Raw genomic sequence first — 14,151 nt, 5'->3', positions numbered from 1 at the left:
GACAGCATTGTTCTCCCTCTATTGCTTCTTAAAACTGCTTCAGTTTTGCAGTGACTCTGCCCCAGAAAATCTTCCTTCAAAATCTTGGAAACAGAGGGCTCAAGGATTGCCGTCAAGTAAGTCAATTTATCTGTCAGAGGTCTTTACTGAACAGCTATAAAAGGAAAATTATTTGGTTTTGTTAGCAACTGAAAGAATAGTCTATATTTTGTATGAAAAATAAATTGATATTCATCTTCAAAAAAAAAAAAAAAAAGACAAAAAACTTTAGTTTTATAACATCCCTTCTGAAAGACTGGGAGTGATAAGAATTGGTATAAAAGTACTTCATTGGAAAAAAATCTATACAACAAGCAACCACTTACTTAATACTTATTTGACACTAAAATAAAGAAGCATTTATCTATATTTCCTCTCAGCATTCTCTTTTCCTTCAAATAAAATGAGAATTTAATGAAAATTGTGCTGATACTAAAATCTTCATTGTGATAGGAAGAAAATGACTTCACTGCTCACCTTAATTAAAACAGCCTGAAAAACAAATTTTAAGCTAAATCTAGTGTCTGCATTTCCAAAAATAAAATAATTTTTAAAAGCTATGCTTCTACTGTTTGGAATAGAACTAGCTATTAAAAAAAAAATAATATGGAAACAAACTGTTTGACTCTAGTTCTGAACTTCACATGAGTAACAGTACCACAAATGTGACCGCACTTAAGATATATTTATTCACCATAAGCATGATCTTGAACCTACCTTTCAGTTTTGAAAGCCATGCTTTAGGCAATATTGTCCTGCCTTGCTTCAGAAATATTGTTCTGAGAACAGGCTAAATTGTTCTGTATATACTGCTAATTTTTCTTAGTTCCAAATGATGTGCCAGATCTTTCATGCTTACTGTGATGACACAAAGTATTACATATGTCTAGCATAGTTGCTCAGTTTTTTTAACTCTCATTCCTCAGGGAATGGTAATATCCAACACATTCTAAAGTGGAGTTCTGAGAGTTTATGGCTTAAAGTTTAATAATTCCCACTTAGAAGAAGTCCACATTCTTTCCAAAATGACATTCTCCACTCACACAGATTGATTTGTAGAATAATTGCATGTGTAAGTTGTTTATTACTCCAAAGCTAATTCAAGAATAGCTGATACCTAGTTGTTTCCTTTACAAAACATTTAACTAAAGAGGAACAAGATAAGCATTTACCTATAGAAAAAGAAGATGAAGAATTGCTTCATTCCATTCTGCTGTCATTCACACAGATAGACAAATAAGGTCTGATCCTTGGCTTTTGCTGAAGTCCCTTTGTGATAAGAGTGCTTACATGAGTCATTAACAGGCATAAAGCCAGAATTATTTAGTGTATCCCCCAGGCTGCTCTAAGACATGCCAGGAGTAGATTTGGCTTTCAGCTCTGGAAGCAGAACACTAATTTCAAGCCATTTTTCTCACCTCCTCCCCTCATCGTGTCTGGTAAAGGACTTGTCTGTTAACAGCAGCTTCTTTCTGTTCCAGATGGTAACTTCTCATGTACACAATAGGAAAGTGGGAACATAGTTCTCACATTTTCACTGATGCTGTAAGATTAAAGATCTTCACATCAGACACACAAAACTACCAGCTCAAGGCAAACAGTGAGCTTGGAAATGGATAATATGCTTTTTAAATGCTACATGTTTCCTAGAGATCTAAAACAGAATTGTAGCACAACTAGAAAGCTGCACAGCAGCTCAGAGACAGATTCTCAGCCAAAGTCGAACAGCATAGATTAACTCTCAAGAGCATATATAGTTTGTTTCTATTTCTTGTACACTTTATCCATATCTAGTAAACAGAGGATGTCAGTCAGGATTAATGCAGCTGAGTGGACTCCACATAAACAAACACACATATACAAAAGATTTAAAAAAAAAAAGATAATAACTAAAACCACAATTATTACTTTGGAAAAAAATTGTTCACGAATGAACTAATTGAAAATGAGAGAAATGAAGCAAATATTGAACTACCACCTCATTTTCAGCTGTACAACAGTAAAGGGAAATCAAGTGTGATAAAGTTGTCCAGTCAGAGAATCAGAGCGTATAAAAAGGCCAAGCTTGGAATTGCAAATGCAAACAAAATAGCTTCATGCTTTTACTTTAAACTAGTGTTCAATTTATCACTGGTTTTGGCAGCGAACCCCACTCCCCTTCCTCCCTCCCCCCCCCCCCCCCCCCCAAAAAAAATTACATAGAATTAATTACTCTAGAAGACGTCTTACTAAGTTCTTTGGCAGGGTAGATGACTAGGTGAATAAAGGAAAACAGTATATTTCAAGTACATTTCGTAAGACTATTCAGTACAGAACATTTCAGTATAGTACATTTCAGTATATTTCATCAGACTTTTGACACTGCCTTATATATCATCCTCATAAGAAGGCAAAGGAAATATGATCTACCCAGAATGACCTAGAAATGAGTATAGAATGGTGGAAAAATTCTCTCAAAACTAATACTAAAATTGAAAAACATTTGTTGTAAGACTAGTCAAAGATTTGTTGTCACCCAATCCAATCAGTATTTTAATTATCTTAGATTTATTTAACTCGGCTACATTTTAACTTACTTAACCTAGTATTTTAGTAATTATCTTTGAAGTAGAAATTATGGTGATAAAATGAGTGCTTGATAGTAGACTAGGAAGATTTGCAACAAGATTGCAATTCCCCATCTGCCTGCACCACTCCTGGGAAGAGGTAACCGAATCAGGAGTAAAGCTGAGCTGCAGAATTATAGAATCATAGAATCATGGAATGGTTTGGATTGGAAGAGACCTTTAAGATCATCTACTTCCAACTCCCTGTTGTAGGCCAGGACACGTCCCTTTAGACCAGGTTGCTTAAAGCCCCATCCAGCCTGGCCTTGAATGTTTCCAGGGAGGGGCATCCACAGCCTCACTGGGCAACCTGCTCCAGTGTCTCACCACCCTCAGTAAGGAATTCCTCAGTAAGGAATTTCTCCCTAATATCCAGTCTTAATCTGCCCTCCTCCAGTTTAAAGCCATTTTTCCTCATCTTGTCTATACATGCCCTTCTAAAAAGTCCCTCCCCAGCTTTCCTGTGGGTCCCCTTCAGGTGCTGCAAGGCCACTGTAAGATCCCCCCCAGAGCCTTCACTTTTCCAGGCCGAACAGCCCCAGCTCTCTCAGTCTGACCTCACAGGGGAGGTGCTCTGGCCCTTTCACCAACTTTGTGGCTGTCTCTGGACCTGCTCCAACAACTCCAAGTCCTTCTTATGTTGGGTACTTCTGAACTGGGTGCAGAAAGAAAGAGAGTGGTTGGGTTTAGTCTATTTCTTACTATTCTACTATATTATTAACCAACTACAAATTAATCTTCCACACATTAAGTCTGTTTTGGTTACTGGTGTAATGGTAATTGGTTTCTCTGGACCCACAAGCTGTTTTTACTCCCTCTGCCTTACTGAGGAGCAGGAATGAGAAAGCAATGTGGGGGGCACCTGGAAGCCAGCCAAGATCCACCACAGAAGCTTTTCAACAAGACCAGTAAAATTCAACAAAATAAAGTGTTTTCTAGATTGTCTTGACAGAGAATCCAATGCAAAGCACAGCAGGCAAGTATTTGAGTGCATGCAGAAGAAGGAAGGTCTCGGACAGGTCCAGTCCAGAGAATCCTCGAAGGAGTATAGTGTGGGACAATCCAGAACACTCAGAGATTTAGAGAACATGATTAATGAAGAAATTAGGATTGATTACTCTAAAAAGACAGAGAAAACAGGATCACTTTTTTTCCAGTGCATCAAACGTGCTATAAATAGGACTATAACCTGTTTTTTTGCAGCAATTAGACTGTTCTTATTCAGATTCAGCAACTATGCAGAATAAATTGGTATAATTTCCAAAGAAAAAGATCTGGTGTTGAATATAAAGCAAAACCCAGAGCCAGCAAGTTGGTGAAAAAATAAAGGAGGCTACTAGTTTACTTTAGAAAGCATTTGGAGATTTTTAGCAAGTTTGCCATATGTGCATTCAGAATCTCTATGGAGACTCCTGAACTAAATTTTCTTATGGCCCCTGAACTAATTCCATCATCCTCAAACTATCCAATGATTGTGCATGTCTAACCATGCTTATGAAAATCAGCTGAATATTAGCTTAATTTATGAAAGATTCCCAACTTTACTACTGAAAAAATGTAACACATAGGAGGATACTTATTTTCTCAATATCTCCTGTTTTTACACATCATAAGCAGGGCTAGAATATTTCTGGCTTCAAATACAAGATCCATTCCCTTTGTGATTTGTTGCACTTGAATTTATACCATAGAAACCATGGTACTTCTATATATGTATTAATACAGAAAATAAGAAATTCATGAACTCAAGCTAATCAATTAAAAAATGTGAAGTGACCCGAATTCCATTATATATATATATAAGAGAATGTAAAGTGTTTGTTTTGCTATTGCTTTGAATAATTCTAATAAGTTCATAAGAATTTTATGAGTTCTAGGAATTCAGAAACAATATCTAGTTTTACACACACAATGTATTGCACTATGCAACGTGCTAATGAGCTTACCAATGTCTATAAAACTTCTTTATTTTGAAACTGTGTGCTGTATTTTCTTGGCTTAGGGCTATATTTGAACCAATTAAAAATAAAAGTCTAACCAATGTTAATTTCAAAATCCAATTCTGTGTATTATTTTGGGATGGGGGGGGGGGGGGGGGGGGAGTTATTGTGCATGCTTTTTATGAACATTTTGCGTCAACTCTGCAAGTCTTTTATGTTTTTAAAATTCCAGCTGGGGGTTGTTCGTTTTTCCTATGTACTTAATCACAAGAGAAGAACTGCAGTTTTAAATACAGAAAGAACATTAGATGAATTTGGCATTTCCATTGCTTCTGAAAACTAAACTGTTCAGGATGTTCTTTTCCAAGAATTGTTATATGTATTTGTTCAATAGCATTACTTAAGTCATTATAATGGCATTCCACACCTTCAATGTAAAGGCTTATACATGTCCTTCCATGTGATGTAAGTGGAACAATATTTAGATGGAGTATGTGTTTTTGATGAGAAGTTGAAACTTTGGAAAGACCTTAAACTAATCGTACTGGCTGAGCAATTTACGGTAAATCAAGAAGGGGCACTCTGCAAGATATATCTCGAGGTTGTTTTCCCTTATTACTAGGGCAGTGCTGATGGAGCATCCTTATCTAGAATTCCAGATATTTAAAATACTCAAGATAATGATTCAGATTGCTTTTCTATAATCCTTTCCTTGGAAGATAAATGTTCTACTTATTCTAGCTGGAATACATGTTTTTTGAGCAGGATGTGGAGAACATAGGAGAACTGCTATCAGGGTCCAACAGCCAGGAGCTGGGCAGCTGATAATAGAATCATTGAATCATAAAATCATTATAATTGGAAGGGACCTTTAAAGGTCATTCAGTCCAAATCCCCTTCAGTGAACAGGGATATCCACACCTAGATCTGTTTGTCCAGAGCCTGCTCCAGCCTGACCTTGAAAATCTCCAGGGACGGGGCATCCATCAAATCTCTGGGCAACTGTTCCAGTGCCTCACCACCCTCACTGTATAAGACTTTTTCTTACCTAACTTAAATCTATCCTCTTTAAGCTTGAAACCATTTGCCCTTGTCCTATCATCACAGACCCTGCTTAAGAGTCTGTCCCCTTCTTTCCTGTAGCTCCCTTTTAGATACTGAAAGACTGCTATCAGGTCACTTCAGAACTTCCTCTTCTCCAGGCTGAACAGCCCCAGCTCTCTCAGTCCATCCTCACGAGGAGATGTTCCATCCCTTGGATTATTTTTGTGGCCCTCATCTGGAAACACTCCAACAGGCCCATGTCTCTCCCGCACTGAGGACTCCGCATCTGGATGCAGTACTCCACCAGTGAAGAGTAGAGGAGCAGGATCACCTCCATCACCTTCCTAGCCACACTTCTTTTGATGCAGTCCAGGACAGGGTGGCTTTCTGGGCTTCAAGGGCATACTGCTGGCTCATGTCCAGCTTGCCATCCATCAGTATCCCTAAGTTCTTTTCAGAAGGGCTGTGCTCAATCCTTTCACCCCCCAGCTTGTATTGATAGTGAATGTTGCCTGGGCCCAGGTGCAAGACCTTGCACTTGTATTTGTTGAACCTCATGAGGTTCTCCTGGGTCCAGTGCTCCTAGCCTGTCTAGATCCTTCTGTATGGCGTCCCATCCTTCTGATGTGTAGGCTGCATCCCACAGCTTTGTGCCATCAGAAAATCTGCTGAGGGTGCACTTGACCCCACTGTCAGTGTCACTGATGAAGATTCTAAGGAACATCAATCCCAGCATCAGACCTCTGATGGCATAGGGGTGGCCACAGCCCACCTTAGCACCAGGCATCCCCTTGGGGACAGGCCAAGGCCAGGCAGGGATGTGCACCTATGAGGTGAGTGGGCCAGGTAGAGCTGGCTGTGTGGAGCTGGATCTGTCCTTGTTGTGTCACCATGGCAGGTGTGGACAGTTTCAGGGCTGAGGTGGTGTCCTCGACCAGGGCAAATAAGATAAAGAAGATAAAGCACAACTGTTGTAGCAAGTCCACCCCTATGTCTTGTTTCTCACTGTCGCAACCTCAGCAAAGTCATGGAATCATAGAACCATGTGAGTTGGAAGGGACCTTTAAAGGCCATCTGATCCAACTCCCCTGCAGCAAATAGGGACAACTACAGCTAGATCAGGTTAACTCTTCCAGTGTTTCACCACCCTTATTGTAAAAGCGTTTTTCCTTATATTCAATCTAAATCTCTTAGTTTGAAACCCTTTCCCCTCGTTCTATCACAACAGACCCTCCTAAAGAATCTGTCCCCTTCTTTGGGGGTTGGACTCGATGATCTCTGGAGGTCCCTTCCAACCCCTACAATTCTGTGATTCTGTGATTCTTATAGTCCCTCTTTAGATACTGAAAGGCCACTCTCAGGACTCCCCAGAGCCTTCTCTTCCCCAGGCTGAACAGCCCCATCTCTCTCAGCCTGTCCTCATAGAAGAGGTTTTCCATCTCATAGATCATTTGTGTGTCCTTCCTCTGGATGCTCTCCAACAGGTCCATGACTCTCCAGTACTGAGGTCTGGAGAAAGATGTGAGTCCAGGAAAGAACTATGATTTCACAATTCACAGCACTTTGTAAGTCAACTTTTTTTATCCTGTCTGCAGCAACTACATATGCTGTGTTACAAAGGATGCATATAAATAGCAGTTGTAGCAATCTATACATTTTAATCTTGTATTCACAGAATCACAGAATTACAGAATGGCCAGGGTTGGAAGGGACAACAAGGATCATGAGTCTCCAACCCCCCTGCCACATGCAGAGCCACCAATCTCCACACTCAATACTAGACCAGGCTGCCCAGGGCCCCATCCAACCTGGTCTTGAACTCCTCCAGGAATGATGCATCCACAACCTCTCTGGGCAGCCTGTTCCAGCACCTCACCACTCTCTCTGTAAAGAACTTCCTCCTGACACCCAACCTAAATCTTCTGTCCTTCAAATTAAAACCACTTTCCCGTGTCCTGCAGTTCTCTACACTTTCAAAGAGTTGATTCAAATAAATGAAATAACAATTTTTATGTGTTTATAAATCATTATCCTCTAAAAATAATTTTAAAAAGGATCTAGTTTAAACAACGTAATTTTGTTGTTCTGGTGGCCTCATTTACCGGTGTTCTCAAGTTAGACACTATGGCTACATTCATACAAGTGAAAAGTGCAGTGCCAGGGAACAATTCCAAACATAAGAACTTGATCTCCCGCATGGTTCCAGGCAGGTTTTGGCCAGACAACCCACAGCTCTGCCACATGAGTGCTGGGCACAGACTGGGAACTGGCTTGGGTACAGTACTTGCTCAGCAAACACCTGGGCACAGCCACCTGTTTCATAGGGTATGAAAGTTAAAGAGGAGGGACTTGGCCAGACTGTGCTGAATAGCCCTGTGGCAGAGGACTGTCCTTGGCTACTGCTAGCTTACTAGCATAGGTTTAGCCAATCCTTCTTGAATGTTATCAACGGTTAACCTATACAGCAAGAACATTTTAATAGAAATGCTGGATTTTTGTCAGGAAACAACGAAATTGCAATTACTCTACACCACACTTTGCAGGCAACTTTCCTAACAGAGAAGTGTCCATGTATGATGTGTTGTAGAAGGAATTTAGACAAATTATCACAGAGGAAAGGACTGTGCTTTGAAAAACAGGACAAACAACCTTACATTCAGACACGATCAAATCCAATGTTTCTTCCTCTGTCTCACTTCAGACAATATTTTTCAAATCCACTTATGTATCCTTTAGTATGGATAAATATATACATATATGAACTATGAATTATTAACACTGGAGAAATTAGGTTTCAGGAGGAGATTCTCTTTCTTGTAGATGGAATTTCAGGAACCCTAACATAGTTATAATAAATCAGAGTGGATTTAATACCTCACAGCAGACTTGCAAACATATACCCTTTCTGCTTACCATGGCAGTATGCCTTCACTGTCCCTCAGCACTTAGGGAAAATACCTTTTCTGTAGTGTCTGAACACAGCTACTACCTGTCATACTATTACAATAGTCCTGGGAAAGAAACAAGTAAGTTCTGCAAGAGGAAATCAGTTGAGATTATGTTTTTTCATATATGGAGGAATATTCTGTGCTTTTTCTCAAAGACATGCCACCAACATCCACAGGTCTTAATCAGAAATTCCAGATGTTTCAAGAATTGTTTTAAGAGTTCTGTCTGTTTTACTCCCAGGGTTCATTTATTTGATCATTATCTTTTTTAAAAGCCCAGAATAAATGTACGATTCCATTGCACTTCAGAACAGTTTTTTTTCAGAAATGTTCATAAAATGTCTCCCAAAACCGTTTGCAAACAAAACTAAAATTATATGGCAACAAAGCTATTGCAATACATTCTATATAATTCATAAATGTCACATGTAATGTGAAAATCAAAGTTTCCCTCTTCAGGTTCTTCGAGTTTATTTTCATGAACTCTTGTTTGTTTGCAGGGATATTTCAGCAATTGTTACTGTTGTGTTTGTTTTTGTTTTGTTTTTTTCCTAAGTTGTCGCTGCATGGCCCTTCAAATCTGTTGAAAGAAAGACTGTATAGAAGTGCAGGGAAGCTACTGTTAAGGAAATGTTTTCTCATTGTCTCTGCATGTGCCAAGTACAACACATCTTTGCCTTTCACCAATTTAAAGACAAATTCTTCAGAAATAAGGGCCAGTAGAGACAAACCTGGTGGTCTAATTGTTTAGTGATTTGCATCATTCTTCTGACAGGAGGGAAAGATTAATTTTCTAAGTAGCTCCCTAAGTCAGATGGATATGGGAATGTCACAAAAAATGAGTGGGAGGTAACAGTTTCCTCTATACAGGGAATACTTTTCTGTATCTCTCTTAAGTAAGAAGAATTCATGAGAAACACATAACCAAAAATAGTATTCATAGGAAAGCACGTTCCAGAGCCAAAATTCACAGCCATATTTAAGCAGAATCAGCACTGTGTTAGCATGATCAAAGAAGGTCACATAGAGATCATTTTAAGTAGCATTAATCACTGTCTGTCATTTTAGCAGATTGTCTTCATATATTACTTGTATGAGCAACATGGGTTTTTTGTGTTTCAGTCAGGCAATACATTTCTCTAAATGACACTGGGGATAGGAGAAAGCAATATATATCATGTATCCCAGCTTTAGTAAGACTTTCGAGATTTCCTTCCTGAAGTGAGTTAGGGGAGTAGTCTTGGAAGTGAAATAAGGCAACTTGGCCTAAATTAAACAGTTATAGGGTGTTGCAAAATTTGTTTGAAAACAGTATTCAGGCAGAAGATTCAATATCAAAGTAAAAGCATGTATTGAGAGGAATTATTATGTGGTTCCAGTATTGGTCAATACCTTCACGCCTTAACCATAGAACCATAGGACCATAGAATGGCTTGTGTGGAAGGGAGACCTCAAAGATCATTGAACTCCAACCCTGGGATGAAGTGTAAATAAGAGACAGAATTACAGAATCACAGAATGGCTTTGGTTGGAAGAGACCTTAAAGCTGACCCTGTTCCAGCCCTCCTTCTGTGGGCAGACTGCCACCCACCAGATCAGGCTGCCCAGGGCCCCATCAAACTGGCCTGGAACACTTCCAGGGATAGGACACGCATAGTTTCCTGACCAGCTGTGCCAGGGCCTCACTACCCTCTAAGTTAAAACTTTTCTCCTAATAGCTAAGCTAAATGTACCCTCTCTGACTTTAAAACCATACTCCCTTGTCATACCACTATCAGACTGCATAAAATGTCAGTTTCCCTCCTGTTTCCTTCTGTTTCCTGCTTCCCTCCTTAAGTTTCCTGTAAGTACTGAAAGGCTGCTCTGAGGTCCTCCTGAAACCTCTTCTCCAGCCTGAACAAGCCCAGCTCCTTCAATCTTTCTCCATAGAAGAGATGCTCCAGCCCTTTCATCATCCTGTGGCCCTCTCTGGACCTGCTCCAACAGCTCCACATCCCTCCTGTGCTTGGGGCCCGAGGCCTGGACACAGTACACCAGATGGACCCTCACAAGGGCAAAGTAGAGGGGGACAATCACCTCCCTTGCCCTGCTGGCCACACCTCTTTTTTGATGCAGCCTAGGATGCGATTGGTTTCTGAGCTGCAAGAGCACACTGCTGGCTCACATCAAGGTTTTTGTCCATCAAAACCACCAAGTTCTCAGCAGAGCTGTTCTCAAGGTGTTATTGTCCAGTCTGTACATATATCTGGGATTGCCTTGACCCAAGTGCAAAACCGTGCACTTGGCCCTGTTGACCCTCACAGGGTTTCTGCACACATCAACAACTAAAAATGCTGAACGACAGGATTAGAACTCAAAATTCTCCTGACATGTTGGGGAACTGGTTTGCAAAACTAAGCTGTGATTTAGTAAAAACAAGTGCAAGTTTCAGCATTCATGTAGAAAGAAGCAATGGGGTGTGAGGCAATTAGCTTAACAGCAGTCTAAGACGACACAATCTAAACATAACCCAGTGTTGTCATGCTGCTGTAAAAAGGGCAGACAATATTATTGGATGCTTGCAAAGGAGTCAATGTTTAGACTTTGGAAATAAACCTTCTGTTCTACTCAGAAGTAATGTAGTCCTCAACTGAAATATTGTGCTCGTTTTTCATCTCTTACCATAGACAAATCTGGCAACCTTAAGAAAATAAATGCTATGAGGAAAACTTAAAAGAAATTGAGCTATTAAGTTTTTAAAAAAGGCTGAAGGAAAGCTTCCCATCAGTCTTGAAGTTTACAAAGTACTGTTGCAAAGAAACTGGCATTTTAGGGTACACCTTATGTACATGTTTTTCTTCACTGTAATTGATCTTATTACTCCTTTACTTCAAGCTAAAGATCTCTTTGTGCAAGACATGCATTATAGAAGGAGTGCATCCTCTACACATCCAGCACTGAAAATAAAGAATGCCTGCTTTCTAACACTTCAGCTTGAGTCTTAGAGAGTTTCATGATCAACTGCTTCAACCTCTTTACAGTAACAAAACTGTCTATTCAAATAAATTTCTCCATTTATCTAACAGAAATTGCATTTATACAACAACCAGCCAAAGCTCGGGATATCTTATTGATTCATGTGATTCGTTTGTTGTCCCAGAAATTGTAAAATTCCAGCACTACTTTTACCTGCTCGTCCAAGTGAGTGGTTTAGCTGACAATTTCATTTCATCTGAACAAACTGTCAGCTGCACTGAACATTTAACTAAGATATCCAGATACTCTGTTCATGTCCCCTGTGAACTCAAACACAGCTACTTGGGTGTAACAGATCAGAATCAGCATTATTGTCATCCAACAGCAACAAAAAAGCCTTCACATCTGAGAGGCTTGTATATTCCTCTCTGTATAGGAGTTTAGCCCTTCCTCTGTCCCTCATCTTTCTAACCTAAAATATTTAACGTTTGAAATATAGGAAGCAAGTCTGATTCTCATAATCTTTGTTTGTCCATTCATACCCTCAGGTGTCTTTACCACAAAGTAAAGGCTAATTATATGTAAATGAATATAGTTGCAGTACTAATTATATTAAAAAGTCTGTTAAGGCTACAATCCACTCATAAATCCCAAGTATACTCCCAAAATATTTTCACTTATCTGCAAAAATTAGAACTTCTGTTCCTCAGGGTACATTCCAAGTATTTTATTTCAAATCTTTTGTTGCAAAATTTAGCCAGGCTGACCATAAGAACTGCTGTTCTAAGGGGCTGTGGGTCTTTCTCTATGTCAGTTCTCTGGCCATTTACGTCAGGGTTTCAAATTAATTACATGTCAGAGGAACATCATTTGTTCTACACGGAAATTCTGGAAACCAGTAGGCCCACAAGGTGTAAAAAACACAGACAACATCTGGAATTCTGGAGTTACAAGATTTTTGCAGTAAACCTTTATTAATCCTTGTGCATACACTACATAAATATGCAAGCCATTTCATATAAGACTCCAACTTTTAAGGCCTTTTATCATTCTATCATTCTGTGGTATCAGATGTACATCTAATTCATGTACTGCACTTAACCTCTTTTTAAGCATGTTTACTTCAGGTCAGTCTGTGACATCTCTTAGTTTCACAAGTATCATCCAATTCTAGTTAAAAACTGCTGCATTGTGTAGGGAATGTCCAACACTCAAAATACAAGATCTCATCATCTTTTCACTTAACTCACATAGTTTCTCTTCCTCAAGAGTTCAAACAAACTTACCATTTTGTGGTATTAGATGAGTACTTTATCCCTCCTGTTATTCTAGCACCCATTTTCAGAAGAGTATTAACAGAGGCTTTTGAAAAAATACAGTACTATCCATTTTGATGACTAGTCATTTGCAAGTGTTGAAAGTTATAATACAACTTCATAAACCATCTTCTTAACATACTTGACAGATTTTATGTATGATTCAACTCACAGGGACTTAAGCTGGATGAGAGGGAAAAAAAAAGTCTAAAAATCCTAAAAGAATGTCTTCCAAAAGACTTTGTCTTACAGATGAATGTGATGGTGGAATTCAGAGCCGTGTTATCCTTATCTGTGCTATCCTTATCGTGTTGAATCCTTTTCTGAAGTAGGAACTCTTGCGAGGAGAAAGAATATTCCATAATGTTAAAAAAAAAAATGTTTGTTTTTTTTTTTAAATCAGCTCAGTCCTTAACTAGGCAGTATCATCACTAAAAAAGATGTCTTTGCTTATAAACATGCTGTAAGAAAACACACTTATCCTGTGAGGCATAGTAAGTACAGCAAAAAAAGACTAATGATTTAATTACAGTGTTAGAGTTGGCAGCACTGCCAGCTATATACCCAGTGCAGCAGAGTAAGGAAACAGATGTTTCCCTCAGTGAAATAACTTGCACTGTCACTTTCATTTTGAGGATTCGGACTGAATTTAGAAAGATGTAGAACTTTAAGTCTGAGCCTGTGGAGACTCCAGAGTCCTTCAATCACTATCATTATGCAAGTGCGGAAATAGAGATGCTGAATTCTTCACCTGAATGTAAACCAGTTCAAGAGGACCTCATAGGAAAGATTGGCAACTAGAGTGAGTACCTCCTGCTCTGCCGCCTACAAACTTCCACACTCCCCAGGTTCTGCAATAGCTTCACATAAACATGTATATCTCCAAGTCTTAGCAGGAAATTAGAGAAAAGAAAATAATTTGTATTGGTCTGAACCATGGCAATAACAAGACTACCAAGGCATGAAAAGATGGATACAATCTTTGATGTATGAGCACAGACCAGTTTTTCAACCATTACCTTAAAAGTGGAGATCCTGCTACAACTGTAAGACACATCAGATCCGAGAAAAAAAAAAAGAAAAAAAAAAATTGCTTCAATTGGAACAATCACTTGTGAACTTGTGAACTTGTGAACTTGTGAGTGCAGAGTGGACTTCTTTCAGTTTATGGAGCTCACATTCTTACTTTTTCACTGTGAAACACCAGGAAGGTGCATTCAGAAAATACCCACATTAAGCAGTTCCCTATGCTATGAATCTGTGGGATATTTTCGTCTGCAGGTATGTCTCTTCCATTTTTCAT

This window comes from Lagopus muta, chromosome 2 (genome assembly GCF_023343835.1).
Source record: "Lagopus muta isolate bLagMut1 chromosome 2, bLagMut1 primary, whole genome shotgun sequence".
Lineage (NCBI taxonomy): Eukaryota > Metazoa > Chordata > Aves > Galliformes > Phasianidae > Lagopus > Lagopus muta.
Note: the sequence above shows the minus strand (reverse complement) of the source record.